The sequence below is a fragment of the Anomalospiza imberbis genome, chromosome 6 (genome assembly GCF_031753505.1).
Source record: "Anomalospiza imberbis isolate Cuckoo-Finch-1a 21T00152 chromosome 6, ASM3175350v1, whole genome shotgun sequence".
NCBI lineage: Eukaryota > Metazoa > Chordata > Aves > Passeriformes > Viduidae > Anomalospiza > Anomalospiza imberbis.
Genome location: NC_089686.1, coordinates 58625813 through 58639621, shown reverse-complemented (window position 1 = coordinate 58639621; position 13809 = coordinate 58625813). Strand labels below are relative to the sequence as shown.

Genomic DNA, 13809 nt, shown 5'->3' with positions numbered 1-13809 from the left:
TTCCTTCCTAAGTATTGCTGACATGGAAGATAACACAAGTTTTATGTGGTGTCCTGTTTATTTTCACTGTATATTATGTTTCTTCTCTATGGGTTGTAATAACTTTAATATACTTGTTCAACAAGTTCTAAGTTACAGAGCTATTTGCATTCAGCACAGGGAAAACGTAGCCCATGTGTAGAAAATGAGAAAACTGATTTAGCAGTGAGCTGAAAATGGGGAGGTTAAGAAAATAACTTGTCACCCACCAAGCTATTTTGAAGTGGATGAGTACATAGCTGGGGAATGCAGAAAATTATTTTATCAGCCAGAGCTTCAAACCCTTACAGCTTTAATATTGTGGGGGAGAGACGGAAAAGTTTTGAAGTAGCCTGCATATGTTTGAAGTGCAATTTGTTGACTGAAAGACTGAACACATTTAGTCAAACTAGACTTTTTCTTCAGTCTCCCCCTGTGAGCCTTATTTTATGCCCTTTGTATCAAATGCCTCATGGTTCCTGTCTCTTTTATGTTTGCTAAATGGGTACCAGAACATGAAATATCAACGTGCTTCAGAGCAGAGCTGCTTTTTTGTTTTGGTCTGGACTGTGTGCCACGTTTCCCACAACATGCCACTGGTTTGTAACTCTCCAGCAGGTCTCTTCAGGACAAACTTCAAGAGGTAAATTTTGCGTGAGCAAACAGTTACACAAACCAGCCACATTTCTGCACACAAATGAGGGATTTCCGTATGCAAACAGAGGAGCAGGTAGTTACCTAATTTCATGCAAAGGCCTTGTCTTTAGGCTGAACACGAGTTCTGCAGCCTGTTGAGCTCACAAAATACTTGCCATCTGAAGTGAACAAGTACCTATGTGTTCTTGGGGTGAAACCAGGGAATGCTCCACCTCTGTATCTCCCTGGTCTCGTGATCTTTCTCATATCCCAAACAGAAGCCTGCAAGGGCAGCCCTCTGCATCCTGGTGAGATGCAGAGATCACCACATTCCTGCAATCACCAGTGTGATAGGTGGTATGGACATTTTTCTATTTCTAAATGCACATTTTGATTTAATTGGGGAATGCCTCCCCTCCAGAAAGTACCTGCTTTGCATATGTTTAAGTATGTGCACACATTAATACCCAGAATGGGTTTTTTTTTTGCTGCAACAATATTGTCAGGTTGTTCTGATCAGCAGCTGGTGACCGTGCAAGGTCAGTGATGCTCTAAGGTGATGTAAAGGATGTGATGCCATCTCTTGTCCCTCTGTCTGTGCTGCAGATGTTTCAAATATCTGGGCACAGCACAGGTCACTCCAGCCACCCCTTGCCCATTAAGGCAGCCTTATGCAGCCCCTGGCCACCACGGAGGTTTCACAGTTCTCCTCCCAGACAAGAGAGCTAAAAAAACTATTTTTAAAGGAAAGCTCAGGTTCCCAGGCAGCCATTTGACAGGAAAAGCATCTTTACTGAAACACCAAGCACTGTGAGTCTAGACTGTATTGTTTGAGTGCTGTCTCTGGTTGAGCCCCAGTCCACCCATGGAATACTCTGGCTTCACTCACGGGGGGTTTCTGTAGCCATTATCTAGCTGGCCAGGGCTATGACTAACAAGATTGCAGTTTTGGCAAGTGACTGCTTCCCTTAAGCTGAAGGCTACCCAGAGCCTAACTCCAGAACAACAGGGTGGAATAATTTGCCTTAACTTGCAGGGAGGAGGAACTCCACAAGGAACCATAAAAAGTGGCGAGGTAAAACCCTAAGACACGCTTTCCTTACCATCATGTTTTCAACACAGCAAAGACACATGCATCAGGTTCAGCCAGAGCAGGAGATACTGAAGGCTCACTAAATACCTTCTCCCTGGCCACAGCAATCTGAAAAGACATAAATTCTTTCTTGGGCTACCAAAAGCCATAAACACAAACAGAAGCACTGCCTGACATAAACAAGATAAATACCTCCAACTAAAAGTTTACAGCTTTAATGTTATCTACCAAACACTGGTGCTCTTCTTTACCAACTCTGACAGATAGGGACAGAAAATTATCTTATCTCCAGATCAACTGAAGTCCAAAGAGGATTTTAAAGAAAGGAAAGCTTAATAATACAAAAAACACCCTTTCCTGTTCTTGGGAATGAGAAGAGTCTGAAACAAAAGGAGGCTCATGGAACTTTAACTGGCCAGTAGAAACCTTAGGGTGAAAAATGCTCATTAATAAATAGATCTGTTTTCTCTAGAAGAGCTCAGCTGTGGAAATGCTTTCCATACACACCCTCCCTCTGTCTCCTTGTCATATATATCTGGGAAATTGCCTGGCAGAAGAGAAGAGGTCAGATTTATGAACTGTAAATTTTCAGCTCTTTTTTCCTGTCATTTGCTGTGACAGTCTCCTACTCTGAATGTTTTGGTTCAGGTATCAAAGAGAGGCATGTGGAGGTGCCTGGTTAGATAAAACATCTTCACAGCACAGGAATCTTTTCCAAGGATCTTGCAAAGATCAGGAGAGGACCACAACAAATATTTTACATAGGCTGCTTCTTAGAGTTTGCTTTTTTCCCTGTTAATTCAGGCTTCATCTGTCATGCCCTTCTGTGTCATCAGTGCAATTGCAAACTATCATTTTCCCTGAACTGATGCTGAGGAAGAGGCATTTTGTGCAAAGGAACATATTTTTTTAATCATGGCATGGAGTAAAAAGCGAGTTCAGCTAGAAAACAGTGCAGATGCTAAAAACCTGCGAGGCTTTGTGGACAGCCAAAGCTCTCAAAGCTCTACTGTGGCCCCTCCAAGGGCACAGCCGAGTCCCCAGGGCAGCCCTGCTCCAGCCAAGCCTTGGCACACAGGCTCCCTCCACCTTCCCAATCCACTGCCCCATCCCTGAGCAGCATCACCCTCAACAGGGGAGTGTGTGGTGATCCTGGACACCTCTCAGGCAGCAGGGAGCTGGCACTTCTGCTCCTCTCGCTCAAAACAAGTAGGAGCAGCTGCAAAGTGGGGCAGCTCCCACCGCCTCTGCCCGGGGGAGGCAGTTGTTGCTCTAACAGAGGGCCCTTGTGCAGGGAGCCTCCCCCACCAACGCTGTTTCCAAGAACAGCCTAAAGCAGCCAAATATCAGCCCCCACAAAGGTCTGTGTCAGGCTCCCGGCTTCGCCCTTGATGCTAAGGGTGTGTTTGTCCCCACTCACCCAGCACCAGCAAGGCGCTCAAAGGTGAAAATCCAGCCCTGACTGAGGAAGGCGTAACTGGCAACCCCTTCATGGGCCAGAAACAGCACCAGAACCTCTGCAGAGGAGCCACCAGAGCACCCCAGGCAGCTCTACCAGCACCTGCACCAGCTGTGGGCATGCTCTTGTGTCCCTTTCCTGTGTCCTGGCCACGGGCATCAGTGCTCAAACCCAGGCATCAGGACAGGGAGCTGGTGCAGCATGTCTCTGAGCAGCCGTGAGGCCGGCGGGCGTCTTTATTTAGAACATTAATGACACAAATTAAACCTCTGCCCTCCCAGCTCCCAGGAACAGGCACTATCCATATGGGACAAAAATAGGCAAGTGTGGGAAATAAAGCCAGCTAGCAGCCTGAAAATGAACAGCTACTTTTAAAAAGTTTTCATACTCAGCCACATAATTCAAGTAATGACGGAGTAGAAAAATCTATTTTTTTCAGGTAATGAAACAGTATGGATCTCTTCCAAATCTACAAGACTGTGGCTCAGAAAAGGTATTTCCCATCCTGACTGAGAAGTCTGGGGACACACCTGCACAATTTCATCTCCCAAATCATTCTCACAGCCATGTTTACACCTCAGCAAAGGTTTGTTCAGCCAGTTTTGGTGAACTCCACTTCTGCTTGGCCTGGTGAACACACAGTGCTGCCCACGTGCCCGGGGGCCAAATTTGGAGAGCTGGTTGGACTTTTGCTCCATGAGGAAGCAGCTGTGAGCGCTGTCCTGGGACAGTCCCCGTTAGCAGCACCCAGCTCTTTGTCTGGCTACCGAGCACGGGCTGGATGCAGATCCCAGCCCAGCCATGGACACCGCCAGCGGGGATGTGCTGTTTTGAACCCTTTCCCCACCAGCAAGTGGGCACGAGGCCCTTGGGCAGCAGAGCTCGCAGCCTGCGGGGGGAAAGCTGCTCCTCGTGGTGCTCAGCCCCAGCACTTTTTCCGCTCTGTTCTGCGGGCAGAATATCCGGCTTAGGGAGACCTCGCCTCAAATTCGGCAGCGGCGCTTTCCAAAGGCGCCTTATAGCTAAACTGGCTAACAAAAAGCCTCTTGTAGATAAAAGAGTTGTGCGAGTCAACAACTGGCTAAGCAGTTTAAACCTCTAAGTAAGGCATCCTCTATTTAAACGTTATAGGCAAATCTAATTTAAGCTTTTAAAAATATTATGGGCAGGTGTTTAAGTGGCGGGCACACTGGGCCATGCTGGGCTGGGAGGGGGCTGGGCGCCGCTTCCCAGGCGGGCAGCATTTTGTTCAGCCAGGCTTTCTGCAGAAGGGCCACGTGACAGAGGCCAAATAAACAGCATCTGGGGATTTTCAATTACAGACCTTCACCCAGCATGCCTGCACTGTAATCTCTACCAGATGAGGCTCAGGCCTCACTATTTTCAATAATTCACACACTGTGTACACATAACATGACAATAAGGGCATTCATGCAACCGCCTGATTCGCACATCAAAGCTCCCAAATGGCCAGCTGTAAGCATGCTTACTGCTGAATAATTCATTCTTTTCACAGGCTTGAAAAAACGCTCAGCGGGAGTTGGCAAGCTTGTGTTCTTTCCTGTGTGGTATGCTAAACTCAAATTTTGAAAGAGGTACAGCCCCACTAAAAAGAGTCAGAGATACAACTATTTAAATGTGCATATGCGAGCTTTCGGATGGCTGCTCATAGAGAGAAAAAAAAAAACCCACACAAAAAAAAACCCACACAAAAAAAAAAAAAAACCAAAAAACAAACAAAAAAAAAAAAGGAGGAAAAAGCAGCTCTACATTTCCAAGTGGATAGCGGAGATAAGAGGAAATAACCTACATGTCCTCTGAGGCAGGTGGTTAATAGAAATAAAATGATAAAGCTGTTTTCTGGCTGGTAAAATATTTTTAAAGCATATTATTCCAGGTTAAAAATCTTGGATATACCTGGCACATAACAAGTTCAGCAGACTTGGAATTTCCTCACACTTAGTATACATTTTCTAGTAGATGGCAAAGAGCACTTTTGTTAAGACTTAACACATATGAAAAAGGCAAACACAGAAACACCAGAGCTAATTCTGTAACTTCTATTTACTGTTCTCAACGACATGGATTGAATACTAATTCCTACATATTTTAACAACTTCAAACTTGCAGCTGTGTTTCTGAACATTTAGCTTGCAACAAGTGAGAGTGTTCCAGATTTTGTAATACTTTGACTTAACACAACAGAACCGTCATTTCTTTAGGAGATTAAAAAAAAAAAAAAAAGGGAGAAAACAGAAGGGTCTGCTTCATAATATCAAGTTTTCTTGACTGTCAATCAGTGCCTGAACCAGCAGGATCAACTAGTCATGACCTCTCCTTATAGCAAACACATGCTGCTTACCAGCTGTGGGCTGTGTTTTTTACATCCTTTTCTCTATCATTCAGAATGGCTTCCTCCTAATCACAATAATCCCAAAAGTGCTAAAACATATCAATCGTCCTCTAAGCCCTGCCTACAAAAGGCCAGCCGTCCGACCTTTATGGGCTTGTCCAACAGCAGCTGATACTTCATTCAGCTACAAATCCAATTTAGCAGTTACAAGAGGTTTAGCATCACTGGAAAAATATTGGTGTTGATCCTGCACTCTTAAGTCAGCAAATATTCCTTTGCCATATTGTTTAGCTTTTTCTGCCATATTTACACTTCTGCTGGATTTCCCTGAGTGACTTTAACAACAGCATTTAACCTCTGAACTGGTAATATTTATAGTTGATCAAACAGCGATTTTTAAAATATGTTTACCACAATTATAGAAACATAAGCCTATTTGAATTCCAACTGTTATAATTCTGAAAAAATCCCCAGCCAACAACCCTAGAAACAAACACAGTCATTTCACTCAAAACCATAGAGCACACTTTATGTACCAGTTATGCAGGATGTTATTTATTATAGCCCTTTGGGCAAGTTCATGGCAATTCTCTCACTTATGTATTTTTAATTGCCAAGTGAGCCAAGGCAAACACTCCCTTGATCCCCCCCCTACACCTTTTTCTTTTATTTTTCCCCCCTATTTTTCTGGAGGTCTTTTTGCTGTTGTTGTTTTCCTCTTTCTTTTCCCCCTCTTTAAGCAGCAGTATGTGTCAGAGGGCTGGGGCCCAGGAAACAGGCAGGTCTCACAGTCCCCAGGGAACAGGATGGGAGCAAAAAAAAAAAAAAAAACAAAAAACAAAAACAAAACCTGTGTGTCTTCGACTTGTTGGAGCTTGTTGGGGCTCTGAATCCTTTGGAAGCCAAGGGTCTGGTTCAGAATTTAGGTAAGGACCATGTACAGAAGCGGCCACACAAGGACAGGACCAGGAGGGGACAAAGACCTCAGGATTCCTAAAATGGGTTTTATGGGCTGCCCCAGTGGGCTGTGTGTATGCACACACACAAAAAACTACAATAACCCACTTAAATATTATTATACACAAATTAACTGCTTGCAAGGCACACCCTAACTGAGCAGCCCAGGAGGAGAGGGAAAGAAAAGATCCCAGAAACAAAATAACCAAAATAATCCCTTCAGATGCTAATGAGCGAACAATTACAATGACTCATTTAAGTTATATCATAATGATACTTCCAAAGAAAAGAACTTTTTGTGTATTGTATTAAAACCAACAACAATAAAATGATCCCAGATTGAATCAAGACCACAATTTACTTTACACAGCAAAAGGGAAATGACCTAATAGTAGCACAGAAAGATATTCTCCTCATGTCAAGTCTTAATCTTTGGGTTTTTTCCCAGCTTCAGTTTTAGAGAAAACAATGAAAAAGACCCATAGACACATCTGGTTCAAAAGTGTTCATTGACATTAATGCAATGCATTAGATTCTGTTTGGCAGGTCTTCATACCGGGAAATATTCCACAAAAGCAATGTTTATTAATTTTCTTCTGATTTTTTAAAAACAGAGGCAGAACATACTTCAAAAAGAGAGGAGAGATCCAGAGAGCTCTCTGAATATTCATTAATTAATATTTTGTCAGTGTCAGTTGTCTCAACAAAAGAAGGTTTTACAATTTACTCTAAGACCCATTTAATTAAAATTTAAATGCTACAAAAATGCCCTTTTTTTTTGCCCCTAGTAATAATTTTCTACTTACAATAAACTGTATTTTACTGCAATCAAAAATGCATTTCAAAACAAATAGTAATTCTTAGGCTTCAGAATATACAAAGAAATCCCCACAGGAGAACAAAAAAATCCCCAAACTTTGACCTTTGCCATATCTCTGGATCAGCTACAGATGTTTAGTAGATTATACAAAAACCTAGATGTCCTTAATCTGACATTGTGGGGCTTTTTCCCCTGCTCAGATAGGAATTGTCAGTAACCTCTCTGCAAAACCCCCGTGTGAATTCCACGTGCAATTCTAGGGCTGTTTTCCGAGGTGGCTGCAGTTTCTCAGGGACAGGAGCAGCTCAAGAAAGGAGCAGACTCTTGCCCAGTGCTGCTGATAGAAAGTCTGATTTGGACAGGAATCCTTCAAACACACAGACAATGGGGCTGGCTGACCTGTCATGCATGATGGATGAGTTAAGGGGATTAAAACCACTATTTGCATTCGAATAGATAAAAATTAGCAAAATAGAATTTCTCAGTAGGTGGCTTCAGTCCTGTTTGTTCTCATAGGCAAAATGAAGTTCGTTTTTAAAGAAATTACGACTGTTTAAGTAATGCTTATTTGCAGAGAAGAAATTCTGCGTGCTGGTTCCCTTCCTATTGTTTATTCTTTAAGAAAGACACATTAACTATCACAAGAGAATCCTTTTCTCCCCGTGTTTATTATTAGAGCATTACACAACCACAGCGTTCTAACCACTTTAAATTCTATTTATACCTTAATGCTTACACGTTTCTAAGCTGCATATACCCCAAAAAAGTGGCTTGATTTCAGGGAGAGATAATCAAAAAGACCAAAAAAATGACATTAAATTGTGTATTGATGCTTCAGTGAGGTCCTGAGGATGAAGCTGTGACTCAGGAACTGTAAAAGGCAGATGCTTGAATCACCGCATCACAAAAATTCCTTTTGACCAGATTCATATTGCACACAGTGATGGCACTTAAAAGACTCAGAGATGGCTGCACAAAGTGGCCTAATGAAAGGCTGGCCTGACAGAACAGCATTATATTGTTTGTACAACGTGTCCACGAGAGAAATCCGTATGGACAAACCGGCGCACACAGGCAGGCAAGCGGATGTAGGAACTGCAGAAACATCTGAGAGCAACCAAGATCTGTCTGTCGGACCAGAGCTGTGGAGGTCCTGCTCCTTGCAAGGCTCTCAGAGCCAGGAGCCTCCAGAAAATCCAGCGCTTTCTAAAACACACATCTGTGCACTGCCAAATACGTTGCTGAACTCTGCCTGTTGTACCAGTGAACTGCAGCCAGACCGGTGACATATTCCAGCGTGCCCTGCAGCAGCACCAACAGAAAACAAAGCTGAGGCACCAAGGAGGCACTTTTCTTCCAGAGATGGCAGTAACCAACAGGAAAAGCTGTGATGCAATTTCTCAGCTCAGCATTCGCTATAAGGAGATTTTAAGAGAGCAGGTCACTTCTCTCACTCAGTGACAGGGTTCTGGCCACATCCAGAGGTTGTCTAAAACAGGGCAGTGCCACGTAGTTCCATGCATCCCCAGCCAATAGAACACCTGGTGAGCTGCCTTCATTTTCAGCTCTGCGCTGGGATTTCATGCAATTCTTTGCAAAAACTGTTTGTTTAGCTTATGACTTACGTGGTGTCTGTGTCTCATGCAGTTAAGATGCTTTATTTTCACAGCAGGTGCAAAGAGGTATTTAAATTTTCATCATGTCCAGGGTATTTGGCCTTGGTTTGTGTGAGATGACAGCTCCTGACACCAGATGGGCCAAGTGGAGAAACGGCATATGAAAGAGCTTGGGATACATCCAACACCAACCTTGGTTTCCAAGTTATTTCACAGGCACAAAGTAGCATTTTGTGGAGATTTTATAGCTAACAGTGTCATTCTAGCTACAGTACAATAAACATTTTGCACCAATTATGAACCCACAAGAGAGACCTACAACATACTTGAGTTACAGGGTAAGTAATTTCTTGCAAACTCAGTCTCAAAACATGTTTAAAATTGAGACTCCTTTAACTCCTTTTTTTCTGCCTAAAGAAAAACCTGTCCATAGTTCCTTTGCATTGAATCAGCTGCCCATTCCTGCCTTCCTGCAGAACCCAACTGAGTCACTGATGTTCGAGCTAAAGTGGAGGAGAACAACATTGCTGCACTTCTGAAGGATTCCCAAGACACCAGTCCAAGGGGAGAAAAAGAAACCTTAATGTCATCATAAACTCAAGTATCAGAACACCATAATCTGTTAAAGAACAGAAGACATCACTGCTTATTTTGAAGTTCAGCTAAGAGATACAATAATGAAAAGCTGAGTAATCAAATAATACTGCACCATAATGCATTTTGTTTAAATTTGGAAGTGTTCCTCATAATCTACCCATTTGTCAGAGATAAAAATGCCTGCCTGGCTCTCCCTGCCCCTCTGCCCCAGGATCCCACTGTACATCCCAAGCAGGGTAAATACCATGCTGCTGAATTCATTATCACTTAAAATCCCCATTCATGCCTTTCAAAATCTGCAGGGTTATCTTGGAGAATCGTAAGAAAATTTTGCTTTGTGTAGCCACCAAATGTTTTAGAACCCTAATATTTGTGATCTTTGTTACTTTTTTTTTAGTTAAAGTGGTTGCTTTGGTTGATGGGAGGGCTCTTTAAAGAAAAATAATTTAAGGGGTAGGACATGCCAGAGAACAGAAAGAAAATCACAGTTATTTATAATCTTTTTACCACTTATTTGTTTCTATGGTAAATCACTGCTTTCTTTTGCTTCTCAGCTCATGGCTCTACTTTACATAACATTTATTCAAAACGTGTACATTTGCAAACCTTTTCTTTGTTTGTTTTGGATAAATGAGTAATGAAGCACAAACACAGTTTCACACGTAATTCTTAATCCCACTTTCTTTAGGCCTGATGCAGTAGGAGAGAAACTTTACAGGTTGTTTTGTGCCTGAGTACCATGCACATGGGGCTGGAAGAGGAGACTGGGCTTCCAGCTGCAGCTCTGCTGAGTCCCTGTGCTGCTCTCACAGTTTTGCCTGTTACAGATGTTAGTTCTCTACATATTGTGGTGAAAAAGATTCATGAAAGACGCCTGCCCTTCCACCCACATCCACGGTTATCCTATGGAGCAGCCCCAGACACCAGGGTTTTCTAATCCTGACAGCAACAATGGACATTTCACAAGGAACAGAAGGACTTTGCTTCTCAGTTCCATCAGAAACTCACAGATTCATTAAGGTTGGAAAAGACCTCTGAGACCACTGAGTCCATTAAGCCAGCGCTGCCGTGCTCACCACCAAACCTTGTCCCCAAGTGCCACACCCACGTGCCTTTTGAACACTTCCAGGAGCTCAGGGCTGAGGACTGGCATTAGGAGCAGGATGGGGGCACATGTCCCAGCACAGCCCCCACCTCTGGCAGCTCCAGACACACTGGCAGGAGCCATGAGCAGGGCAGCTTCACATAGCAGAGGAGCAACATTTAAATACACACACACACACACACACACACACATCTGGAACTGCAGTCAGCATTTATTAATGTAGCTTAGAGATTTCTGCCCCTACCAAGCTCCCAGTTTGCTCATAATACTTTATCATCTATTTAGTCTAACCTGCTGATATGGTAATCAGTAATCTCCGGTGCATAAAATGATTTCATTTTTCTTCTAATCATTGGCACTTTATGCATTCTTCTCTCCCCTCTTCCAATGTGCAGTCTCTCTTACTCTCTCCCTCCCTCCTCCTCCCCCAGCCCTTCTTAGACGGTAAGGACAAGTAACACCAGTCCTTCCCCTTTCCTGGCTCTTTCCAGGATAACCCTCCATTCCATATGGGATCATCTTGGAAGAGCACTTCCCTTCTGCCTGGCCCATAGTGTGCAGTCTCCACACCACAGGGAGTTTTAGAGGTGTTACTGTCTACTGGGCAAAGTCCTGACCAAAACTCCTGCATCTGACTTCTACCTTGACCAGAGGCTGGCTGGATGCACCTTGACACATGGAGAAGAGTTTCAAGTGAGGAAAAGGGCCTGAGCTTCATTACAGCTGAGGTCAACACACGAAAAAGGGTTTTAAAGTGTTAAATACCCTGGATTCAACCAAATGTTGCCAAAACACAGGCAGTGTACAGACTACTACACTGTACATAAGCTTCTGCCGACTTCATAGGGCACCAAATTTCTTAGTTTTACAAACTTTGAAGCACTGCACTGTATTTTAAACATTGTATGTTTTGGTCATAAAGGCATTTTCCCTGAGGCAGCTGGCAAATCCATCCCAAACCTGGCTATCACACCACTATCAACATTTTAACACACACAGGGTTATTGCTACTGAAAGACAAAGAAATGGGCATTGGGTCAGCAAAAGGAACTCCATCTGACAGCAGGCTTAGCTATAACATGTGCACAAAGAGAATAAATTAATGCTGCAGAGACTTATCAAGAGTGCTTGCAAGAGTGACACCCCTTTCATCTTTGTGAGATGCATATGAATATGTCAGGACTCACCACTCCAGACACTAAATTGAGCTATAGACTGATTTTCCATAAGGACTGGTGGACATGGTAGTGTTAGGTTAACAGTTGGACTTGATGACCTTAGGGATCTTTTCTAACCTAATTGATTCAGTGAGTCTATGACATAAGAACAAGAAGTAAAAACATACTTACTTACCTCAGAGGCTCACAAATGTTTATATGAAGCTATTAAAAAGCTAAGATTTAAAACAACACATCCATTTAAAAGAAAATGAAAGGCTGTTTCTGGTACAGCTGATGCAGTTATATGTTTTTTGTTGGAGGAAATTTACAGCCACATTATTGCTGTCAAGGAGGGTAGTGAGCCACAAGGATTTCCAGATGCCATGTGTGAAGTTTCTCATTTCCCCTACCATACTAAAGTACATTATCACCCAAACATAAACAAGCTTTAAAAAGTGTCTGTCACTAAAACATGTGTGGCCCTCTTTCCTGGACTTCAGGGATTTGGGGCTTTTTCTTCTCCTTTGCTTTCTTTTTAAGCCAGATGGGAGAGGGCAGTGCAGCACTGCCAGGGGCCCAGTGCTGATCACACTGATGTTGACAGCAGTACTTTGGGCTGCACCCAGAGTGAGAGGCACACGCTGCACTCTGTCAGACAGAAACCTGGCTCTGCCAAACAGCAACGCTTCGCTTGCTGAAAGTCGGGCAAAGGAGGGGAAGAAATGCTGCCACAACATTGCTCAGAGCAGCTAGGAACACGAAAACATTTAGGAGGAACACAGAAGTCCACTACATTTGTGTGGCCAGGCTTTGGCAGTGTGGGTGCAGTCAGACAAGAGCAGAGTGAGGTGTGTGAGAGGAACAGCCCTGCCAGGTCCGTGCAGGAGGGGCAGGAGGTGCTCCAGGAACTGGGGCTGAGACTCCCCTGCAGCCCCTGGGGCAGCCCTGGTGAGGCAGCTGAGCCCCTGCAGCCCACGTTGGATCCATCTGGGGAGAACTGCTGGCTGTGAGATGCACTTACACTGGGGAGGTTCCTGGAGAACTGTCTCCTGTGGGAAGGAGCCCATGCTGGAGCAGGGGAAGAACTCTTCTCCCTGAGCAGCTGCAGAAACAACATGTGATGAAATGACTGTAACTTCCATTCCCTGTCTCCCTGGCCCTCTAAGGGAGGAGGTAGAGCTGGGAAGGAGGGAGGGGTGGGGGGAAAGTGTTTTTAAGGTCTTACTTTACTTCTCAGTATTCTGCTCTGGTTTTGTTACCAATAAATTCAAGTAATGTCTCTAATTAAAGCCTGTTTTGCCCATGACAGAAATTGGTGAGCAATCCCTCCCAGTCCTTACGTCAACTCATAAACCCTTTGTTATAGGTTCTCTCCCCTGTCCAGCTGCAGAGGTGGGTGGTAGACCTTGGTGGGTGCCTGGAATCCAGCCAGGCTCAACCCACCACAAGAAGATAAAAGGAAAAAGATGTTCAAGTTTCTCCTGTACCTATAAACCAAACTTGCCACACCAGCAGGCAGCTGAGGGACTTGTCCCATTGTATGGACACCAGTGGGCAACTGGGACAGCTGCCTGCACAGGACACCACCCTCATACCTACAGAGAAGGGAATCCTGTGCCAAAGGGACTTCCAAAGTTTCTGCAAGCCTGAACCGAACGACCTCTCCCAGGGCTGTCTGGGACTGCTGCACACAAGCGTGAGGCTTTCAAGGGGGAGTAGGTGCAAACAAATGCCTTGCAATCAATCACTTTTCCAGCTCTTACTAGCAGAATAGTAGGAGAATTAAAGCTAGAAAATCTTATCAGTGACACTTTGCTGCCAGCTGGAATTGTTTTTAAAAAAGGAACCATAGAATTTATGCAAAGGTCCAGCACGATGGTGCTGAAAGGAGAATAGAGATGAAAATATCAGAAGGTTGGTGCCATATAGGTGCCACTGATTTTTTCCTCAAAGCAGGTGTTTTATTATCTGATGTTAACTTGAATCTTTTGCTGA

The 13809-nt window shown here is 43.9% G+C and overlaps 1 protein-coding gene and 1 long non-coding RNA gene across 7 annotated transcripts in view; one reads left to right on the top strand and one right to left on the bottom strand.

The window, feature by feature from the left end:
- TEAD1 (TEA domain transcription factor 1) overlaps positions 1-13809 on the bottom strand; it is a 153230-nt gene that overhangs the window by 44279 nt on the left and 95142 nt on the right. The window lies entirely within an intron of this gene.
- Positions 11117-12578, top strand: LOC137476694 (uncharacterized). The gene is made up of 2 exons (XR_011000530.1): positions 11117-11241; positions 11308-12578. It is a non-coding gene; the product is annotated as an uncharacterized lncRNA (long non-coding RNA).